This window comes from Oncorhynchus nerka, linkage group LG25 (genome assembly GCF_034236695.1).
Source record: "Oncorhynchus nerka isolate Pitt River linkage group LG25, Oner_Uvic_2.0, whole genome shotgun sequence".
Classification (NCBI taxonomy): domain Eukaryota; kingdom Metazoa; phylum Chordata; class Actinopteri; order Salmoniformes; family Salmonidae; genus Oncorhynchus; species Oncorhynchus nerka.
Window position 1 is genome coordinate 33579369 of NC_088420.1, and position 22610 is coordinate 33601978.

Below are 22610 nucleotides of genomic sequence, written 5' to 3' on the forward strand. Positions count from 1 at the left end.
CTCTGTCCTGCAGGGCTCCAGCATCATGAACAGTGGCCGACCTACACACATCAAAACAGGGCTCAGTCTTCCGGCAGTAGATAATCCCCATTCCTTCTTCCCCGCAAGCATTCCAAATGAAATCAAAGGATTGTTGGCCACAAAGAGCAACGCACCTTGACAGAACTAAGGTGTAAAGAACTGGAGACAGCGTCCAAAATTCCTGACCGTTGTCTTCAACATAATTTACTCACGTTCTTAACTAGTTGCCACAAAGTGAGAAGCCCCGCCTACTCAACCAATCAGATGAGGCAGTGTGATGACGTGTATGCCCCCACCCAGTTTACAGGGGCAGACGAGGGACATTAATTTATTTTATCTAGTTATCCAGAAATGTGGTTATTTATTAGCTATAATAAAACAACCGTTGTAAATGCAAAGTGGCAATCAGTTGTCTTATTCAAGCTTAGCTTGCAAGTTTATCATGATGTTTGTCCTTACTCAGTTACTTGTATTAACCCAAATAGGTTTACTCCAATATCTCAATTGTTTTTAAAATGGCATGCAGACAAAAAAATCGACACAACTTATTTTGATTTTCAAATACAAGTAAGCCACAAGTAAAACGTACACAGTTTCACAGAAATTGGCTAATTTAAGATTTAACTTAAATCCTGTTACTTTATTTGGCACCTAGGCACTTACTATAGTCACTTATTTAACTTAACATAACCTTGCAGTCTACCTTTTTGGTATTTTGTACCAGTCTCCATCTCAAGCATGGTCTTCAAGCTATGGAAGATGGCTAAACATGAAATAATACTAATTGATTGGACTCAGTGTAAGGTGAAACTCACCACCCTAACCCCACTTACATACTCTTATTTTATTGACCCATCCACCCTTCTATTTGGAGTACAAAAGTAACTTTGTTTCACACATGTTTTATACAAATATTGTTACATATACATTATTCATACATGGTATTTTTATACACAGTATTACATGATAGGAATACAGTTTGATATACACATTGCACCTAAAATGGTACATATCATTACATACTCTGGCAATAAGTGCCATGGGATCTTTAGTGACCACAGAGTTATGACAACCTTAAAGTGCCACCTTCTTAAGTTACATTTTTGATTCTATTTATTTCACCTTTATTTAACCAGGTAGGCTAGTTGAGAACAAGTTCTAATTTACAACTGTGAACTGGTCAAGAATAAGCAAAGCAGTGCAACACAAACAACAGTTTGAGTTCCACATGGAATAAACAAATAATAATAATAAATAATAAACAGTCAATAATACAATAGAACAAGTATATATACAGTGTGTGCAAATAAGGTAAGGCAATAAATAGGCCATAGTGGCAAAATAATTCAAATATAGCAATTAAACGCAGGAATGATATGTGCAGAAATGAATGTGCAAGTAAAGACACTAGGGTGCAAAGGAGCCAAAAAATAAACAACAGTATGGGGATGAGGTAGATGGATGGGCTATTTACAGATGGGGTATGTACAGGTGCAGTGATCTGCTCAAACAGCTGGTGCTTAAAGTTAGTGAGGGAGATATGGGTCTCCAGCTTCAGTGATTTTTTTTCTCTCTCCATTTGTTCCATTCATTGGCAGCAGAGAATTGGAAGGAAAGGCAGCCAAAGAGGAATTGGCTTTGGGGATGACCAGTGAAATATACCTGCTGGAGCGCGTGCTACAGGTGGGTGCTGCTATGGTGACCAGTGAGCTGAGATAAGGCGGGGCTTTACCTAGCAAATACTTATGGGTGACCTGGAGCCAGTGGATTTGGCGACAAACATAAAGCGAGGGCCATCCAACGAGAGCATACAGGTCTCAGTGGTGGGTAGTATATGGGGCTTTCGTGACAAAACAGATGGCACTGTGATAGACTGCATCCAATTTGCTGAGTAGAGTGTTGGATGCTATTTTGTAAATGACATCGCCGAAGTCAAGGATCGGCAGGATAGTCAGTTGTACGAGGGTATGTTTGGCAGCGTGAGGGAAGGATGCTGTTGCGAAATAGGAAGCCGATTCTAGATTTAATTTTGGATTGGAGATGCTTATTGTGAGGCTGGAAGGAGAGTTTACAGTCTAACCACACACCTAGGTATTTGTAGTTGTCCACATATTCTAAGTCAGAACCGTCCAGAGTAGTGATGCTGGACGGGCGTGCAGGTGCGGGCAGCCATCGGTTGAAGAGCATACATTTAGTTTTACTTGCATTTAAAAGCAGTTGGAGGCCACGGAATGAGAGTTGTATGGCATTGAAGCTCTTCTGGAGGTTAGTTAACACAGTGTCCAAGGAGGGGCCAGAAGTATACAGAATGGTGTCGTCTGCGTAGAGGTGGATCAGAGAATCACCAGCAGCAAGAGCGACATCATTGATGTATACAGAGAAAAGAGTCGACCCGAGAATTGAACCCTGTGGCTCCCCCATAGAGACTGCCAGAGGTCCGGAGAACAGGCCCTCCAATTTAACACACTGAACTCTGAGAAGTAGTTGGTGAACCAGGCGAGGCAGTCATTTGAGAAACAAGGCTGTTGAGTCTGCCGATGAGAATGTGGTGATTGACAGAGTCAAAAGCCTTGGCCAGGTCGATGAATATGGCTGTACAGCAATGTCTCTTATCGATGGCGGTTATGATATCGTTTAAGCCCTTGAGCGTGGCTGAGGTGCACCTATGACCAGCTCTGAAACCAGATTGCATAGCGGAGAAGGTACGGTGGGAATCAAAATGGTCGGTGATCTGTTAACTTGGCTTTCGGCTGATTTGTAGGGGTCCAGATTTTGCAGCTCTTTCAGAACATCAGCTATCTTGATTTGGGTGAAGGAGAAATGTGGGAGGCTTGGAGGAGTTGCTCTGGGGGGTGCAGGGCTGTTGACCAGGGTAGGGGTGGCCAGGTGGAAAGCATGGCCAGCAGTACAAAAATGCTTATTGAAATTCTCAATTATTGTGGATTTATCGGTGTTGACAGTGTTTCCTAGCCTCAGTGCAGTGGGCAACTGGGAGGAGGTGCTCTTATTCCCCATGGACTTTACAATGTGCCAGAACTTTTTGGAGTTTGTGCTGCAGGATGCAAATTTCTGTTTGAAAAAGCTAGCCTTTGCTTTCCTAACTGCCTGTGTATATTGGTTCCTAACTTCCCTGAAAAGGGGCTATTTGATGCTAATGCCGTACACCACAGGATGTTTTTGTGCTGGTCAAGGGCAGTCAGGCCTGGAGTGGACAGAAATTGGACAGTGATGAGCTGAGCTGGTGATCCTTCTTCTCTGCATCTGGGGACATAGGTGTCCAACAGGGCATGGATATCATCAGCCTGAAGGAGGAGTTACTGGGTGATAAGGGGTTTCCCCAGACATACATGTAAAAATATATTGGATGGGAATTATAGTGAGCAGACTGTCATTGTAAGTCAGAAACTTAGTTGTGCAACTAGAAAAGACAGAACACATGCATACATCTACCATTATGAGCAAAACAAGTATACAAAACATTAACACCTAACCTGTATCCCGGCACATTGACTCTGTACCTGTACCCCCTGTATATAGCCTCATTATTGTTATACACATTTGTTGTGTTACTTTTTGATTGAATTATTTTTACTTTATTTAGTAAATATTTTATTAACTCTTTCTTGAACTGAATTGTTGGTTTAAGGGCTTGTAAGTAAGCATTTCATGGTAACGTCTACAAAAATTTTATTTGGCACATGTGACATGTTAAATTTGATTTGCTCTTTCCATGACAGACTGACCGACCAAGTGAATGTTATGATCCGTTATTGATGTCACTTGTTAAATCCACTTCAATCATTGTAGATGAAGGGCGGAGACAGGTTAAAGAAGGATTGTGGGAAGCATTGGCATCAACATGGGCCAGCATCCCTGTGGAACACTTGACACCTTGTAGAGTCCATGCCCCAATGAATTGAGGCTGTTCTGAGGGCAAAAGGGGGTGCAACTCAATATTAGGAAGTTCTTCCTAATGTTTGGTATACTCATTGTATGAGACCTCTTTTACTTGTGTTGAGAATCAGAGAATACTGAACACTTCATTTGAACTTGATCAGGAGGACCGCAATGTCCAAGTGCTGAAGCAATGACCACGTGTAGAGGAGAGAAGTGACAGAGAGGAGTGAGAGAGGCAGAGGACATGACTTAACCTCATGATGCCTTGCCCAAAGACTGATATCATCCAAGCGGTTCCATATCTAGGCTTTCCACTATCACTTTCATCAGTGTGGGTGTTTTGACAGAAACCGATAGTCCAAATCAGAGTTACAAGTTGGATAATTTTCTTTAGGATAGGGATTTACAGTTTTAAAATAACTTTCAGAAAACAGTATGTAAGATTTCTGGATAACGTTATCTATAGTTTCAGTGTTATACTTCTAAAGCCGTTTGGTTATGCTTCTAATCAAAGCTCATAAAATATATTAGATGCACACAAGCACCATTGTTAATCCAAATGTAGAGGAGAAAATGAAAGAGAACCTTTGTATTTAACCAAGAAGCTGTACCATTGAGAAATTACTGCATGGTTTGTCATATTGGATCCTCTGCTCAGCTGAGGTGTGGCAACATCGCCTAGTGAGAAGCAAGGAATCAGCAGCAGCCGGCCTGGAACACACAAGTGAAATTTGATAACTAGCATGCGATTAACAAAGTTAGCTGGAATACACAGGAGGACCTTCGGTAAGTGTCATGTGAAAACAAACGGTAAAATTACAGGAAAACTAGGATAGAGCGCATGGGTTTGTCTGTATTGGGTTTAGATCCTCTGCTAATCTGACACCACATTTAACTCACATCCACTATCACAGCTATGTCATTGTGATGTAGGCCTACATCTGACACACCACTGGTGTCATCATGCACATCCAGCATCACAGTTGTCATGATGTGGCCCTTTCTGGGTGTAGATCGTGGCTTCCCCCTCTGACTCCTACACCCAGGTTCTGTTATCTCAGGTCGTAAATTCTTGGCGGAGACTCTCCCCCTGGCCATGCAGAAAGAGAGAAAATCAAATCAAAGTTTATTTCTCATGTATGCCGAATACAACCGGTGTTACAGTGAAATGCTTACTTACAGGCTCTAACCAATAGTGCAAAAAAGGTATTAAGTGAACAATAGGTAAGTAAAGAAATAAAACAGTAAAAAAGACAAGGCTATATACAGTAGCGAGGCTGTAAACGTAGCGAGGCTACATACAGATGTCGGTCAGTCAGGTTGATTGAGGTAGTACTATGTACATGTAGATATGGTTAAAGTGACTATGCATATATGATGAACAGAGATTAGCAGTAGCGTAAAATAGGGGTTGGCGGGTGGTGGGACACAATGCAGATAGCCCGGTTAGCCAATGTGCGGCAGCACTGGTTGGTTGGCCCAATTGAGATAGTATGTACATGAATGTATAGTTAAAGTGACTATGCATATATGATAACAGAGAGTAGCAGCAGCGTAAAAGAGGGGTTGGGGGGGGGGGGGGCAATGCAAATAGTCCGGATAGCCATTTGATTACCTGTTCAGGAGTCTTATGGCTTGGGGGTAAAAACTGTTGAGAAGCCTTTTTGTCCTAGACTTGGCACTCCAGTACCGCTTGCCATGCGGTAGTAGAGAGAACAGTCTATGACTGGGGTGGCTGGAGTCTGACAATTTTTAGGGCCTTCCTCCGACACCGCCTGGTGTAGAGGTCCTGGATGGCAGGCAGCTTAGCCCCAGTGATGTACTGGGCCGTACACACTACCCTCTGTAGTGCCTTGCAGTCAGAGGCCGAGCAATTGCCGTACCAGGCAGTGATGCAACCAGTCAGGATGCTCTCGATGTTGCAGCTGTAGAACCTTTTGAGGATCTCAGGACCCATGCCAGATCTTTTAGTTTCCTGAGGGGGAATAGGCTTTGTCGTGCCCTCTTCACAACGGTCTTGGTGTGTTTGGATCATTCTAGTTTGTTGTTGATGTGGACACCAAGGAACTTGAAGCTCTCAACCTGCTCCACTACAGCCCTGTTGATGAGAATGGGGGCGTACTCGGTCCTCCTTTTCCTGTAGTCCACAATCATTTCCTTTGTCTTGGTTACATTGAGGGATAGGTTGTTATTCTGGCACCATCCAGCCAGGTCTCCTCCCTATAGGCTGTCTCGTCGTTGTCGGTGATCAGGCCTACCACTGTTGTCGTCTGCAAACTTAATGATGGTGTTGGGAGTCGTGCCTGGCCATGCAGTCGTGGGTGAACAGGGAGTACAGGGGGGGACTGAGCATACAGAGAGAGAACAAGAGAATACAGAGAGAGAAGGGATTTCACTTGGCCAAACTCCTAAATCCCCAAAATGGAAGAATTAAACTATATGTCCACTTGTGAGAATGTGGGAAGGGTCCATGGACACTTAAGGGACGGGTATGACGAGTGTGTTTCATTTGGTGACCTCATGGAGGACAGGAAACACACAACTATATGTCTGAATGTGTACATTTCTGAATTATGGGGTTATAAAATGAATGAGTAAAGATGAAACTATTTGTTATTTCCCTGTGAGCACAGGGAGCACATCCTGTGAGCACAGACATGATCAGGCATCATGGAACCGCCCTTTTCTATTGTTACTAATAAAAAACCCTCCTGAGGAAATCCTCTTCAGACTAAGCAAACCCCCAGCGTGAGCTGTGGTTGCAATGGTTGAGTACCACGACTACAAAACCATACCACATGGCGCATTGGCTACACGGCTGGAAATGGTTCAACTCTGAGACTATCGATCCCTGCAGAATAAGAGCAAATCTTAGATACTAATTACTAGTCTGCAGCTAGAAATTATGTAAACCTGGAATGAAAATACCGACGACCGCCGAAACATCTACTCTAAGAACAATGGACCCCTGACGTACCCATTACAACAGACACTATCAGGAGCCGCCGATAGAGCTAACACCATAAGTAACCAGAGAGACTCTGATGAACTGACTCTCCAGCAGACGGACGGACAATTCCAACAGAGAAGACAACGACATATGGGCGTAAATATATTGATTGTAATTATTCCCGAATGAGCGAGCATCATCTGCAAAGGATTAGCATTTCAATTAATATAATTATCCACTGTGTGTAGTGATCCATTTTGTCTTTCAAGCTCCTTTATCGGTCCACACTCCCTTTTCTTTGTCCACCAAGCAGTCATATCGGTTTAGTCCACTAGGGGATCTTCCCTATCATTGTTAGTAACCAATATCTACTGTTTGTTATGCATTTCTGTGATTGTTTAGTTAGTTAGTAAATAAATGATTAAGCCAATTGGTGTATGGATGATTCATAGTTTAGGCTGGGTTTGTACAGATAACCAAGAATTCTACGATGTTTGAAATGAGACTGACGTAAGATAAAGAATAATTCATTAATAGAAGACTAATTGATCAGATTCAAATATCTGAAGAGTTATATTTGGAAAATTATAATTTTTGTAATCTGAAGATTTTCCGTGGTGCCCTGACTTCCTAGTTAATTACATTTACAGGATTAGTTTAATCACATAATAATAATTACAGAGAATTGAGTTGATAAAATAACAGTCTTCACCTTTAATGATACTAAAGACACAACACATTGATATTGCTGTGACCAACATCATCATCAACAAGTACCTCAACGATGTAACATACACATTAAGTGTGATCATGCCGCAGACGCTTTCACATTATCAGCGTTGCCACTTACCTCTGTACCTACTGTATTCCTTGATCTTTCCCTGGGGCATTGTGACCACTTTTGAAGACAACCAGGGGAGAAAATAATGGGCAGAAGCAGTGAGGCTGACCTTTCCCTTGTCATCATCCCAAAAACACTCATCTTCAAAGTGATGGGCAGAGACAAGAGTGTTGGGTTGGTTTCCAATTCATCCGCCTGACAGTTGCTACCCACTGCTGTAGCCTGGGCTTGTCATGAAATGGGAACCTGTGGAAAAAGGTCATGCATTTAATAGTAGGCTCAGTCTTAGTCAAGTGGAAATGACAAATATACTAATCAACTGTTAAATGTTGCACAAATAAAGTAAGAACATCCCGAGTGACAAATTAAACACAGTGAAATGCTTTCAAGTAAAAGTTCAAGCGTGTGTCTTTGTACATTTTTAAATATTAAAACCATTAAAAGAGATTAGAGACCCATGAAGCAACCATTACACTTCCAGATAATTAATGAGTTCTTTAAAAAAATCTGCACACAACTCCAAATTACACTAGAAAATGCAGTGGTCCCGACTTGGAGAAATGATATTCCCTAGTTAACGCTGTATGTTCATACGCACTGTGACTTATGTTCCATCCCTGCAGTACAGTTGATAACCATTGCTATAAATGCTAAACATCCAATCTTACTGAAACATATCACTTGTTGGCCTATCCCTCTGTAATGGTACAGATCTACCATGCAAACTACTCCTCACAGGATCACTCCACTTTCTTCACTGCATCAGCATATGACAACTCCTGCACTACTGTAACCCTGGAAACCTCAACCTGCCTCTCTCGCACCGGACATTTCTGATCCCCAGCTCCACGGGCACCCTACAATGAACACATTCCACTACTTTCCTCAATGCTACACATTCATTTGTCTCATGCCCTTCTGCATATTTGTCACACCTTGGACCCTCCCTCCTACACACTGCTGCCACATGCCCATAAACTTGACATGTAACAATGTCATGTTTTCGGTACAAAAGCTCGTAAAGGATAACGTATATATCCTAACATCACTTTGTCGGGCAAAAACAACATAAAACTTAAAACAGACAATGACTTCTGTTTCACCACTCACACCACCCTTTCTGCATCACACCCAGCGACGAGCATTACACACACCGAGAATGTTCCCCTTTAGTTTGTCAACTTTTACATTTACTGCTACCTCAGTAATCACTATTTTCAATGGCACGCTTTTCTTGAGAGCGAAACAATTCACATTTCTTGCCCCCGATTCGTTTAACACTGAGCGCCTTCTCCCTCTGACCAGCAGAAACACAAACAATTATCACTAGACCACTTCTGGTTACCCTCACCGATTCCACAGTGCACAATTCTGTTTTCACCCACCCTGAAACAACAAATGGATCAGCCAAAAGGCAAGGGTCCACTTTTTCCAAAAACTTCACTCCTACTGTCACAGACTCATCTTTATCCTGACCCGCAAGCCTCAGGCTCCGAGAACTTCACCACACCTACCTCCGATACTTCGCCCTCATACACTTCCATTTCTCCACCGGTCTTCAGCTCACTCAGTTTACACTTTCTACCATTCTTCTTTAACAAACCATATCCATTTTTCCAAGTATACATCTCCTTATGTAATACTGCACTTCTCCTGACATATCTTGTTCTTGCTTTCTCAAGGGACGCCATTTAACCCGCTGTCACAATCTCCGTACAATCAGCACGAACGCCTCGGGATGTTGCGGTCAACAGTGCATCCCACTTATAATGCAGTTGCTTCGTCTTGATGATAATCTTTATCAAAAGCTACCGCGACACCTTTCGATTTCAAACAAGCGCGGTCTCAGTCTTCCTTCTCTGACGTGCTCCGTCAACGTCCAAAACCCATTGCCTCTGCCTGATGACTTCTTCGGTGGGGTTTATCAGTGGTTGGCATCCAACGTTATGGTGCATTACCGCCACCATCTGTACTGGAGTGTGGGCCAGAGACAGGGAGAAATGAAATCCTACCTGCCGGCCCCATTGCTCTTAATAAAGATGACATATTTGAGACTATATCTAATGACATTCTACTCAATATACTCTTCAAACTAATTTCCTGTATCCCCTTCTCCCTCATACAAGATCTCAGCCTCCCTCTTTCCCTCTGATACTGCCCACACTGTAGCAATACATGCACCACTGTCTCCTGGCAAAAATCACACTTTCCCATTGGATGCTTCCCTATCACATTTAAGGACTTATTCAACTGGCCCTTAATCTTGTAAAAATAGCCTCCCCTCTTGCCCCTTCCATCCTCCCCGACTTTCCTGTGTACTTGAAATAAATGCCTGCCCTTAGTATCTCTATTCCACTGCTCCTACCATCTCTGCACCATGGCTGTCCATATCAGACTTTCTGCCTCTGCCTTGCTCATTGAAACTACATCAACATTCCCACTTCTAAGAGCTTGTTTAGCCAGTAAATCAACTGCCTCATTCCAATGTAAGTTGTCCGGTGGCGATTTTATGAATTGTTCAGCAGTCTTATGGCTTGGGGGTAGAAGCTGTTGAAGAGACTTTTGGTCCTAGACTTAGGCGCTCCAGTACCGCTTGCCGTGCGTTAGCAGAGAAAACAGTCGAAAGCTTGGGTGACTGGAGTCTCTGACAATTTTATGGGCTTTCCTCTGACACCGCCTAGTAAATAGGTCCTGGATGGCAGGAAGCTTGGCCCCAGTGATGTACTGGGCCACTCACACTACCCCCTGTAGAGCCTTACGGTCAGATGCCGAGCAGTTGCCATACCATGCGGTGATACAAACGGTCAAGATGCTCTCAATGGCGCAGCTGTAGAACCTTTTGAGGATCTGGGGACCCATTCCAAATATTATCAGTCTCCTGTCTTGGTATGTTTGGACCATGATAGTTAGTTGGTGATGTGGACACCAAGAAATTCTCGACACACTCCACTACAGCCCCGTTGATGTTAATGGGGGCCTGTTTGACCTGCCTTGTCCTGTAGTCCACGAGTTCTCTGATCATCTCCTTAGTCTTGCTCACATTGAGGGAGAGGCTTGTGCTTCTAGTCCAATGGTAATAACCAATTATTAACACCACACTGCCACTGGTTCTTTGACCTACAAGACCATGGTCCCTATAGGCCAGTACCTCACTGTTGTCTGGCCTGTGATCAGGCCCATCAAAACTGTTCGCTGCTCTGGCCCCCAATGGTGGAACAAATCAAATCAAATCAAATTGTATTTGTCAGGAATACCACATGGTTAGACCAGATGTTAGTGGTGTTCCACTGGATGTCATAAGGTGAAATGCTTGTGCTTCTAGTTCTGCTAAATGACTTAAATGTAAAATGTAAATGTAACCAACAAGTAATCTAGCTAACAATTCCAAAACCACTACCTTATAGACACAAGTGTAAGGGGATAAAGAATATGTACATAAAGATATATGAATGAGTGATGGTACAGAGCGGCATAGGCAAGATACAGTAGATGGTATTGAGTGCAGTATATACATATGAGATGAGTATGTAAACAAAGTGGCATAGTTGCTAGTGATACATGTATTACATAAGGATGCAGTAGATGATATAGAGTACAGTATATACGTATACATATGAGATGAATAATGTAGGGTATGTAAACATTATGTTAGGTAGCATTGTTTAAAGTGACTAGTGATATATTTTACATCATTTCCCATCAATTCCCATTATTAAAGTGGCTGGAGTTGAGTCAGTGTGTTGGCAGCAGCCACTCAATGTTAGTGGTGGCTGTTTAACAGTCTGATGGCCTTGAGATAGAAGCTGTTTTTCAGTCTCTCGGTCCCAGCTTTGATGCACCTGTACTGACCTCGCCTTCTGGATGATAGCGGGGTGAACAGGCAGTGGCTCGGGTGGTTGTTGTCCTTGATGATCTTTATGGCCTTCCTGTGACATCGGGTGGTGTAGGTGTCCTGGAGGGCAGGTAGTTTTCCCCCTTTGATGCGTTGTGCAGACCTCACTACCCTCTGGAGAGCCTTACGGTTGTGGGCGGAGCAGTTGCCGTACCAGGGGGTGATACAGCCCGACAGGATGCTCTCGATTGTGGATCTGTAGAAGTTTGTGAGTGCTTTTGGTGACAAGCCGAATTTCTTCAGCCTCCTGAGGTTGAAGAGGCGCTGCTGCGCCTTCTTCACGATGCTGTCTGTGTGGGTGGACCAATTCAGTTTGTCTGTGATGTGTACGCCGAGGAACTTAAAACTTACTACCCTCTCCACTACTGTTCCATCGATGTGGATAGGGGGGTGTTCCCTCTGCTGTTTCCTGAAGTCCACAATCATCTCCTTAGTTTTGTTGATGTTGAGTGTGAGGTTATTTTCCTGACACAACACTCCGAGGGCCCTCACCTCCTCCCTGTAGGCCGTCTCGTCGTTGTTGGTAATCAAGTCTACCACTGTTGTGTCGTCCGCAAACTTGATGATTGAGTTGGAGGCGTGCGTGGCCACGCAGTCGTGGGTGAACAGGGAGTACAGGAGAGGGCTCAGAACGCACCCCTGTGGGGCCCCAGTGTTGAGGATCAGCGGGGTGGAGATGTTGTTGCCTACCCTCACCACCTGGGGGCGGCCCATCAGGAAGTCCAGTACCCAGTTGCACAGGGCGGGGTCGAGACCCAGGGTCTCGAGCTTGATGACGAGCTTGGAGGGCACTATGGTGTTAAATGCCGAGCTGTAGTCGATGAACAGCATTCTCACATAGGTATTCCTCTTGTCCAGATGGGTTAGGGCAGTGTGCAGTGTGGTTGAGATTGCATCGTCTGTGGACCTATTTGGGCAGTAAGCAAATTGGAGTGGGTCTAGGGTGTCAGGTAGGGTGGAGGTGATATGGTCCTTGACTAGTTTCTCAAAGCACTTCATGATGACGGAAGTGAGTGCTACGGGGCGATAGTCGTTTAGCTCAGTTACCTTAGCTTTCTTGGGAACAGGAACAATGGTGGCCCTCTTGAAGCATGTGGGAACAACAGACTGGGATAGGGATTGATTGAATATGTCCGTAAACACACCAGCCAGCTGGTCTGCGCATGCTCTGAGGGCGCGGTTAGGGATGCCGTCTGGGCCTGCAGCCTTGCGAGGGTTGACACGTTTAAATGTTTTCTTCACGTCGGCTGCAGTGAAGGAAAGTCCGCATGTTTTAGTTGCGGGCAGTGTCAGTGGCACTATATTGTCCTCAAAGCGGGCAAAAAAGTTATTTAGTCTGCCTGGGAGCAAGACATCTTGGTCCGTGACGGTGCTGGTTTTCTTTTTGTAATCCGTGATTGACTGTAAGACCCTGCCACATACCTCTTGTGTCTGAGCCGTTGAATTGAGATTCTACTTTGTCTCTATACTGACGCTTAGCTTGTTTGATTGCCTTGCGGAGGGAATAGTTACACTGATTGTATTCGGTCATGTTTCCAGTCACCTTGCCCTGATTAAAAGCAGTGGTTCGCACTTTTAGTTTCATGCGAATGCTGCCATCAATCCACGGTTTCTGGTTTGGGAATGTTTTAATCGTTGCTATGGGAACGACATCTTCAACGCACGTTCTAATGAACTCGCACACCGAATCAGCGTATTCGTCAATGTGGTCGTCTGACGCAATACGGAACATATCCCAGTCCACGTGATGGAAGCAGTCTTGGAGTGTGGAATCGGATTGGTCGGACCAGCGTTGAACAGACCTCAGCGCGGGAGCTTCTTGTTTTAGTTTCTGTCTGTAGGCAGGGATCAACAAAATGGAGTCGTGGTCAGCTTTTCCGAAAGGAGGGCGGGGCAGGGCCTTATATGCGTCGCGGAGGTTGGAATAGCAATGATCCAAGGTTTTTCCAGCCCTGGTTGCGCAATCGATATGCTGATAAAATTTAGGGAGTCTTGTTTTCAGATTAGCCTTGTTAAAATCCTCAGCTACAATGAATGCAGCCTCCGGATATATGGATTCCAGTTTGCAAAGAGTCAAACACTGTTGTGTCGTCAGCAAACTTAATGATGGTGTTGGAGTCGTGTTTGGCCATGCAGTCGTGGGTGAACAGGGAATACAGGAGGTACACACCCCCGAGGAGCCCCAGTGTTAAGGATCAGTGTGGCAGATGTGTTGTTGCCTATTCTTACCACCTGGGGGCGGCCCATCAGGAAGTCCAGGATCCAGATGCAGAGGTTAGTCCCAGAGTCCTTAGCTTAGTGTTGAGCTTCGTGGGCTCTATGGTGTTGAACGCTGAGCTGTAGTCAATGAATAGCATCCTCACATAGGTGTTCCTTTTGTCCAGGTGGGAAAGGGCAGTATGGAGTGTGATTGAGATTGCGTCATCTGTGGATCTGTTGGGGACGTATGCGAATTGGAGTGGGTCTAGTGGGTCCGGGAGGATGCTGTTGATGTGAGCCATGATCAGCCTTTCAATGCACTTCATGGCTACCGATGTGAGTGCTACAGGGCGGTAATCATTTAGGCAGGTTATCTTCGCTTCCTTGGGCACAGGGGCTATGGTGGTCTGCTTGAAACAGGTAGGTATTACAGACTTGGTCAGGGAGAGGTTGAAAATGTCAGTGAAGACACTTGACAGTTGGTCCACGCATGCTTTGAGTACACGTCCTGGTAATCCGTCTGGCCCAGCAGCTTTATGAATGTTGACCTGTTTAAAGGTTTTGTTCACATCGGCTACCGAGAGGGTGATCACACAGTCACCCAGAACTGCTGGTGCTCTCGTGCGTGTTTCAGCGTTGCTTGCCTCGAAGCGAGCATAAAAGGCATTTAGCTCATCTGGTAGGCTCGCGTCACTGGGTAGCACGAGTCTGGGTTTCCTTTTGTAGTCCGTAATGGTTTTCAAGCCCTGCCACATCCGACGAGTGTCAGAGTCGGTATAATAGGATTCAATCTTAATCCTGTATTGACGCTTTGCTTGTTTGATGGTTCGTATGAGGGCATAGTGGGATTTTTATAAGTGTCCGGATTAGTCTCCCGCTCCTTGAAAGCGGCAGCTCTTGCCTTTAGCTCGATGCGGATGTTGCCTGTAATCCATGGCTTCTGGTTGGGATATGTACATTTAGTCACTGTGAGGACGACGTCGTCGATGCACTTATGGATGAAGCCAATGACTGAGGTGGTGTATTCCTCAATGCCATTAGATGAATCCTGGAACATATTCCAGTCTGTGCAAGCAAAACAGTCCTGTAGTGTAGCATCTGCGTCATCTGACCACTTCCGTATTGAGCGAGTCACTGGTACTTCCTGCTTTAGTTTTTGCTGGTAACAATTTGGTAAAACTGATTTAAGTTTGCCTGCATTAAAGTCCCCGGCCACTAGGAGCACCGCTTTTGTGAGGATTTTGAGCATTTTCTTAATTGTTTATGGCCTTATAGAGTTGGTTGAGAGCTGTCTTAGTGCCAGCTTAATTTTGTGGTGGTAAATAGATGGCTACGAATAACACAGATGAGAACTCTTGGTAGATAATGCGGTCTACATCTTATTATAAGGTACTCTACGTCAGGCGAGCAATACCTTAAGACTTCTTTAATATTAGACATTGCACACCAGCTGTTATTGACAAAAAGACACACACCCCCCCCCTCGTCTTACCAGAGGTAGGGTCTCTGTTCTGCCGGTGCATGGAAAATTCCGCTAGCTCTATGTTGTCCGTATCTTCATTCAGCCACATCTTGGTGAAGCATAAGATGTTACAGTTTTTAATGTCCCGTTGGTAGGATAATCTTAAATCGTAGGTCATCCATTTTATTGTCCAATGATTGCATGTTAGTGAGAAGAATGGAAAGCAATGCGAGTTTACTCGCTCGCCTCCGTATTTTCAGAAGGAAGCCCAATCTGCGGACCCTTTCCCGGCATCTTTTCTTCAAACAAAGCGCGTGGATCTGGGCTTGGTCCAGTGAAAGCAGGATATCCTTCTCGCCGGACTCGTTAAAGTAAAACGTTTCTTCCAGTCCATGGTGAGTAATCGCTCTTTTGATGTCCAGAAGTTATTTTCGGTCATAGGAGATGGTAGCAGCAACATTATGTACACAATAAGTTACAGAAAACGCAAAAAAAAAAAAACTAAATAGCACAATTGGTTGGGAGAATGTAAAACGTCAGCCATGTTCTTCGGTGACATTTTCAAACAGCCAGATGATCCGTAATACGTTTTCTGACTTACGCCCCACATTCCTGCACTACAAGTGCCGACACAGTCCAGTCTTTTCCGTCCCGTCCCGTCCCTGGCTCTGTTTAACCATCTGTTTAAATGTCCACAAACTCTGCCTGATGACTGAGGTTGGTGAGGGCAATATGAAGGGAGAGTAATCAGGATGTTGATGAGGCCAGGTGTTTTTAACGATGGGGAGCAGGTACGCGCAATGATGGTTGCCAGGTGTACACAATGTGGGTTGTCAGGACCAGTGATCAGGAGTAGGTGTGAAATGAAAACACATTCTAAAAGTGTACGCGGACCTTAATTGACACTAAAAGGTTGTACTCTATACACATTTGAAGATAATTTTTAATAATTAGTTTGATTATATTACAGATCTTCTCAGGGGACCCCGTTTGGAGAAGACTGGCTTCCCTTGGCAGCCGTGAATACACGCCACTGGCTCGTTGACCTACATTACGCACGAGCAGGTCCCAGTCAGGAGCTGGCTAGTTTGCAATTGGCATGCTGACTGCAGGAATGTCCCCCACAGCTGTTGCCAGAGAATTTAATGTTAATTTCTCTACCATAAACTGCCTCCAACGTTGTTTTAGAGAGTATGTCCAACCGGCCTCATCACCACAGACCATGCGTAACAACGCCATCCCAGGACCTCCACATCTGGCTTCTTCACCTGTGGGATCGTCTGAGACCAGCCAGACAGCTGATGATACGGAGGAGTATTTCTGTCTGTAATAAAACCCTTATGTGTCGAAAAACTCATTCTGATTGGCTGGGCCTTGCTCCCCAGAGGGTGGGCCTGGCTCCCAAGTCAGTGGGCCTATGCCCTCACAGCCCACCTATGGCTGCACGACTGCCCAGTCATGTGAAATCCATAGATTAGGGTCTAATGAATTTATTTAAATTGACTGATTTCCTTATATGAACTGTAACTTAGTAAAATTGTTGAATGTTGTGTTTATGTATTTGTTCAGTATAGTTTGCAAATGCAACTTACTGATGTTAAAACTGAAATGGTCTATTCATTCCTTTTACTAGACACTCTTATTCAGATCAATTTACAGTAGTGAGTGGATACATTTACATTTTTTTTCCCATACTGGTCCCCCATGGGAGTTGAACCAACAACCCTAGTGTTGCAAGCACCATGCTCTACCAACTAAGCCACATCATCACATTACATCTTCACAAACTACTTGCTGTCTCAATGTACTCATTGCTTTTCCTTCATGGTGATGGAAAGTCTACATGTACAAACCAAGATATGTTAATGTACATTTACATTCAGTGGTTTGTAAGGATGGTAAATTGATACTGAACAAAAAGTGGTTGTTTTCTATGTTATTTGATCAAGAAAAATATTTAATTTGATGCCCATAACTTTGCACCTTTTGATGTAAATGTTTGAGGACAGGGTTTTGGTCTTTCTGGATTCCATTGGAATGAAGATCACAGATAAAGGGACTCTTACAATTCAGGATTGATTGAATCCTGCAAGATATTGTTATTAATTATACAACACATTTTTATTTTTGCTAAAGCAGAGATGCTGAAAAAATATTTTTGCCTACACTACAGAAAAAATATATATCATTGAGTTAATAAAGCTGCATATAAACATGGTCTCTTTTTGTTTTCTTGAGTAAGGCAGCTCCAAAATGCAGGTGTTTCAGCCTTGCTCAGTGCTTTCTGTGGAGGTGGGGCAAGACAGCAGAAAATACGGAGCGTTGCGCCGTGATTGGCTCAGTGTTCTGTCACTCATGGGGACACTACATCACTGCCAAGTCTAAAGGTAGAGATAGAAAATTCAAGCCCCTTGGGTGCTGCCACAGAGTTACATGCGGAGTGCCCATCCAAGAAGACTTAAGGTCATTGGCCACAGATAAAATGACGCCAAATCACATATCTACAGTAGCTTTGATTGGACTGTCAACATCATACTTTCAAAGTCTTAGCTAGCAGTCATCATCATGAATCAAGTCGACAATCTACTGGCAAATCCTTTTTAATTATTGTCATATGAAGAGAAATAATGAAGAGAAATTATAGATAAAACATATAGGTGCTCATCGGCCATTGGACATAAACATTACACAACAAGTTGGAAACCGCAAATTCAACAATGAGTGATTTGGAGGAATCAGTGTGGCTAACTTCAAGCATTGCAAAGCAATCATTAGCCTGCTATTCAGCGGAGTGGCTGTGTGGTCCAAAGTCTGAGCTTAAGGGTCTCTTTTCCTCGTTTAAAAGGATAAACATTCAACATTGGCCATGCTGTCAATGAAGTAAGATTTGTACCACGCTCAAAACAAATGTTAACTCTGAACTGCAAAATCTGACTTTAGTGAGTTCAAAACAAAAAAAGGAGCTACGACTGGGAAAATATGTTTTGAACTTTCATCCAACTCAGAATTGTATATTCAAAACTTTTTCTACATCTACAAACTGAAGATCACTGATGTCATCATGATTCGACCTTGTTTTTTTCCGACCACCCAGTTGTCTTGAAAGCACCATAAATTCAGAGAATCCCAGACCTTGATGACAAAAGTTGCCCACGAAGGACCGCTGTGCCACCTTCACAGCACAACAAGGTGAGTCCAAAAATGTATTGTATGCTGCTGGATAAATTATATAATATGCCAGGGAGACATGTATAGTGTAGCTAATAAAGTAATACTGTTAGTAGCCCATGTGCCTCACCCTAATAATGTGGTCTATGTTCACCTCTTTGCCTACTGTTCTGACTTGGTGGTGCACATGTAGCCTATAACCTGTTTTTTTAGAAATGTTATCATCGAATATTGTAAGAGCTTTCATCATCTGCATATTTGTCCCCTTTATTTATCCTACGGTTCTGACTTGATGTACAGGGAGAACACTGTAAGAACGGCCCATGTTCTGAATTCAGTTGCTGTACATTTCAAAAGTGCTGAACAAATAGATATATTGACTATGTCCGTCCATGCTCGCTCATTAATGTCTTAATCGAAGTTACGGATTGCCTCTTAATCATTTGTCGTCCCCTTATGCCATAGTTTGCACATCTCAATTGTCATTACAAACCACATTTGTTTAAGCAAGTCAGCCATATCAGCTACAGTGGGGCAAAAAAGTATTTAGTCAGCCACCAATTGTGCAAGTTCTCCCACTTAAAAAGATGAGAGAGGCCTGTAATTTTCATCATAGGTACACTTCAACTATGATAGGACAAAATGAGAAGTTTTTTTCTCCAGACAATCACATTGTAGGATTTTTAATTGAATTTATTTGCTAATTATGGTGGAAAATAAGTATTTGGTCAATAACAAAAGTTTATCTCAATACTTTCTTATATACCTTTTGTTGGCAATGACAGAGGTCAAACGTTTTCTGTAAGTCTTCACAAGGTTTTCACACACTGTTGCTGGTATTTTGGCCCATTCCTCCATGCAGATCTCCTCTAGAGTAGTGATGTTTTGGGGCTGTTGCTGGGCAACACAGACTTTCAACTCCCTCCAAAGATTTTCTATGGGGTTGAGATCTGGAGACTGGCTAGGCCACTCCAGGACCTTGAAATGCTTCTTATGAAGCCACTCCTTCGTTGCCCGGGCGGTGTGTTTGGGATCATTGTCGTGCTGAAAGACCCAGCCATGTTTCATCTTCAATGCCATTGCTGATGGAGGGAGGTTTTCACTCAAAATCTCACGATACATGGCCCCATTCATTCTTTCCTTTACATGGATCAGTCGTCCTGGTCCCTTTGCAGAAAAACAGCCCCAAAGCATGATGTTTCCACCCCCATGCTTCACAGTAGGTATGGTGTTCTTTGGATGCAACTCAGCATTCTTTGTCCTCCAAACACGACGAGTTGAGTTTTTACCAAAAAGTTATATTTTGGTTTCGTCTGACCATATGACATTCTACCAATCTTCTTCTGGATCATCCAAATGCTCTCTAGCAAACTTCAGACAGGCCTGGACATGTACTGGCTTAAGCAGGGGGACACGTCTGGCACTGCAGGATTTGAGTCCCTGGTGGCGTAGTGTGTTACTGATGGTAGGCTTTGTTACTTTGGTCCCAGATCTCTGCAGGTCATTGACCAGGTCCTGCCGTGTAGTTCTGGGCTGATTCCTCACCTTCCTCATGATCATTGATGCCCCACAAGGTGAGGTTGGGGACAGGATGACTGCACCGTATTGAGGGGAGGATGGATGGGGCCATGTACTGCGACATCTTGGCCAACAACCTCCTTCCCTCAGTAAGAGCATTGAAGATGGGTCGTGGCTGGGTCTTCCAGCATGACAACGACCTGAAACACACAGCCAGGGAGTGGCTCCGTAAGAAGCATCTCAAGGTCCTGGAGTGGCCTAGCCAGTCTCCAGATCTGAACCCAATAGAAAATCTGTTTGTTTGTTTATTCCATGTGTAACTCTGTGTTGTTGTATGTGTCGAACTGCTTTGCTTTATCTTGGCCAGGTCGCAGTTGCAAATGAGAACTTGTTCTCAACTAGCCTACCTGGATAAATTAAGGTGAAATCAAATAAAAATATATATATTATTATTCCAATTTTTCAGGGGATACTGCAGCACCCTAAGCACTCCTACTTCACGTAGCTATGGAAGGGTTAGCTAAAAAGGTTACGGTTATGGTTAGGTATGGGTTAGCTAACATGCTAAGTAGTTGCAAAGTTGCTAAAATTGTCAGTGATGAGATTGAAACTCACAACCTTTGTGCTGCTAGACGTTTACATTATACGCCCAACCCAACCCAACAACCCTACTTTCATTAACCATATGTCTTATGTAACAATACCAAACGTAACATATCATAGAAATTAGTTTCCCGGATTTACGTGTACTATGTTACGTCTAGTCTATGATACCAGGCTGTCCAGACCGGAAGCCTGGCACCTTTTGCTTTGACAGCAGTTAGGAGAAGCAGCGAAAGAAGCAGTCCGCAACCATTCAGGAGATATTATTGTTGGGTTATACAGATTGGATATTTACACCATTTTATGGAATCGTTTCAATTTCGTTTGGCGAGCGGTGGCGCAATTTTAAACACCTTTCATGAAATGTCACAGCATGTCTTTGAATATTTTCAATCACATATCTTCCTTGGCTTCGTGAAAGTAATTTAGATAGAAAGAACACAGACGATAATTTTCACAAGACATTTGCGCTCATTCTTTCAAGCAGGATGGTGTCATACAGTTTCATATTCACGTTGGTTATTGCTGTGGCATGGGAAGTTATCGGTGAACCACAAACTCTACCTTCACCCTCAACGCAGCTAAATTCAACATCATCCATTCATGGAGGGGATTTGTCAAATAACGACACAGATAAGACCGAATCAAGAATGTCTTCAATGTTACAATATCTTCCTACTCTTAAAAATACTGTAATTATTATTTGCGCGCTAACAGCTGTTCTCATCACGTGCTTGGTAATCAAAGTGTTCAGGTAGGCTGATTTATGTTTACACCAATAGGCAACCAAAAACTCTATAGGCAACTGTATTATCTTAATTAACATATATTACTATTGTAATATACTATACTATTCTTCTATGAAATCGAATTGAAGCATTCATAAAGATCTTACTTAAATAACTTAGCATGTGCGTCATTATTGATTTCGATCAGCCAGTATGTAGTAGGAGAGTTGGCAAACAGGGGATGCGTCTTGGTGTATTTTATATTGCAGCAACTATCATATTGTGTCAGTAATTGAATATCTAAATATGTTAAACACCACTACATTAGGCTACATCAGCGATGACATAATCATTCCCTACACCAGGTGGAACATTAGGCCTTAACCACAATGCAGGTTGACGTTTACTGTCATGAATCTTACCCTAGAGGCACAACGGAGCGATTTCTCTAGATGGGCCAGCTGCAAAGTCAAAATGGGCTATATTGTAAAAATTCCTGAAAACAAGCTTTTTGGTGTTAATTTAAGGTTAGGCATTAGGGTTAGTAGTGTGGTTAGGTTTAAAATCAGATTTGATGTCTTTGTGGCTGTACCAGCTAGTGACCACTGCAGAGCTGCCTACAGAACAAGATTAATGACGAAAAACGCTAAACTGCAACCACAATACACTACTTTAATCCTGTCCATATGGCAAAGCAGCCATATCAGATTCTTCTTTGTTCCAAGTGGGAAACTACTACACACCTCAGCTGCGTTTACACAGGCAGCCCAATTCTGATCTTTTTTTTTCACTAATTGGTCTTTTAACTAATCAGATCAGCAATTTTTCCAATAATTAGGCAAAATATCAGAATTGGGCTGCCTGTGTAAATGCAGCCCTCTTGAAATGTAATTATCACAACACTTCTCTGTTTTTTCATAGATCTGGACGGAGAATCAGGAAAACACGAAAGTATGACATAATCACGACACCAGCAGAGCGAGTAGAAATGGCTCCTTTGAATGAGGAGAATGATGATGAAGAGGACTCCACGCTCTTTGATGTCAAGTACAGGTAGGCCTACTCTCATCAGTTCAAGGCGGTCTGAACTTGAAATGAGGCAGCACCAAAATATTTCCCAAACCCACAAGAGTGGCACAGCCGTTCAGCCTTTTCTTTTTGATTCAGACATTCCTGTTTATGAGGATGCTTTCTATTTTTTTTTTACCTTTATTTATAGCTCACTGAATATTCCTGTTTCAGAAGTCTTAAACATATTTCAGTGTCATTGATTAACTCATTAGATTAATGTTATAGATATGTTTTTGTTGAATCCGTGAATGGGTAACTTT

General features: G+C 43.3%; 1 long non-coding RNA gene across 2 annotated transcripts; it reads right to left on the minus strand.

The window, feature by feature from the left end:
- Positions 1 to 640: 640 nt before the first annotated feature.
- LOC115108911 (uncharacterized) lies at positions 641 to 9589 on the minus strand. Of its 2 annotated transcripts, XR_010461113.1 has the most exons (5): positions 9224 to 9589; positions 7719 to 7955; positions 5534 to 6263; positions 4819 to 5008; positions 641 to 4629 (listed from the first exon to the last, which is right to left on the minus strand). It is a non-coding gene; the product is annotated as an uncharacterized LOC115108911 (long non-coding RNA). The 2 variants fall into 2 exon arrangements; XR_003860434.2 differs by having other exon boundaries at positions 5534 to 7955.
- Positions 9590 to 22610: the final 13021 nt, after the last annotated feature.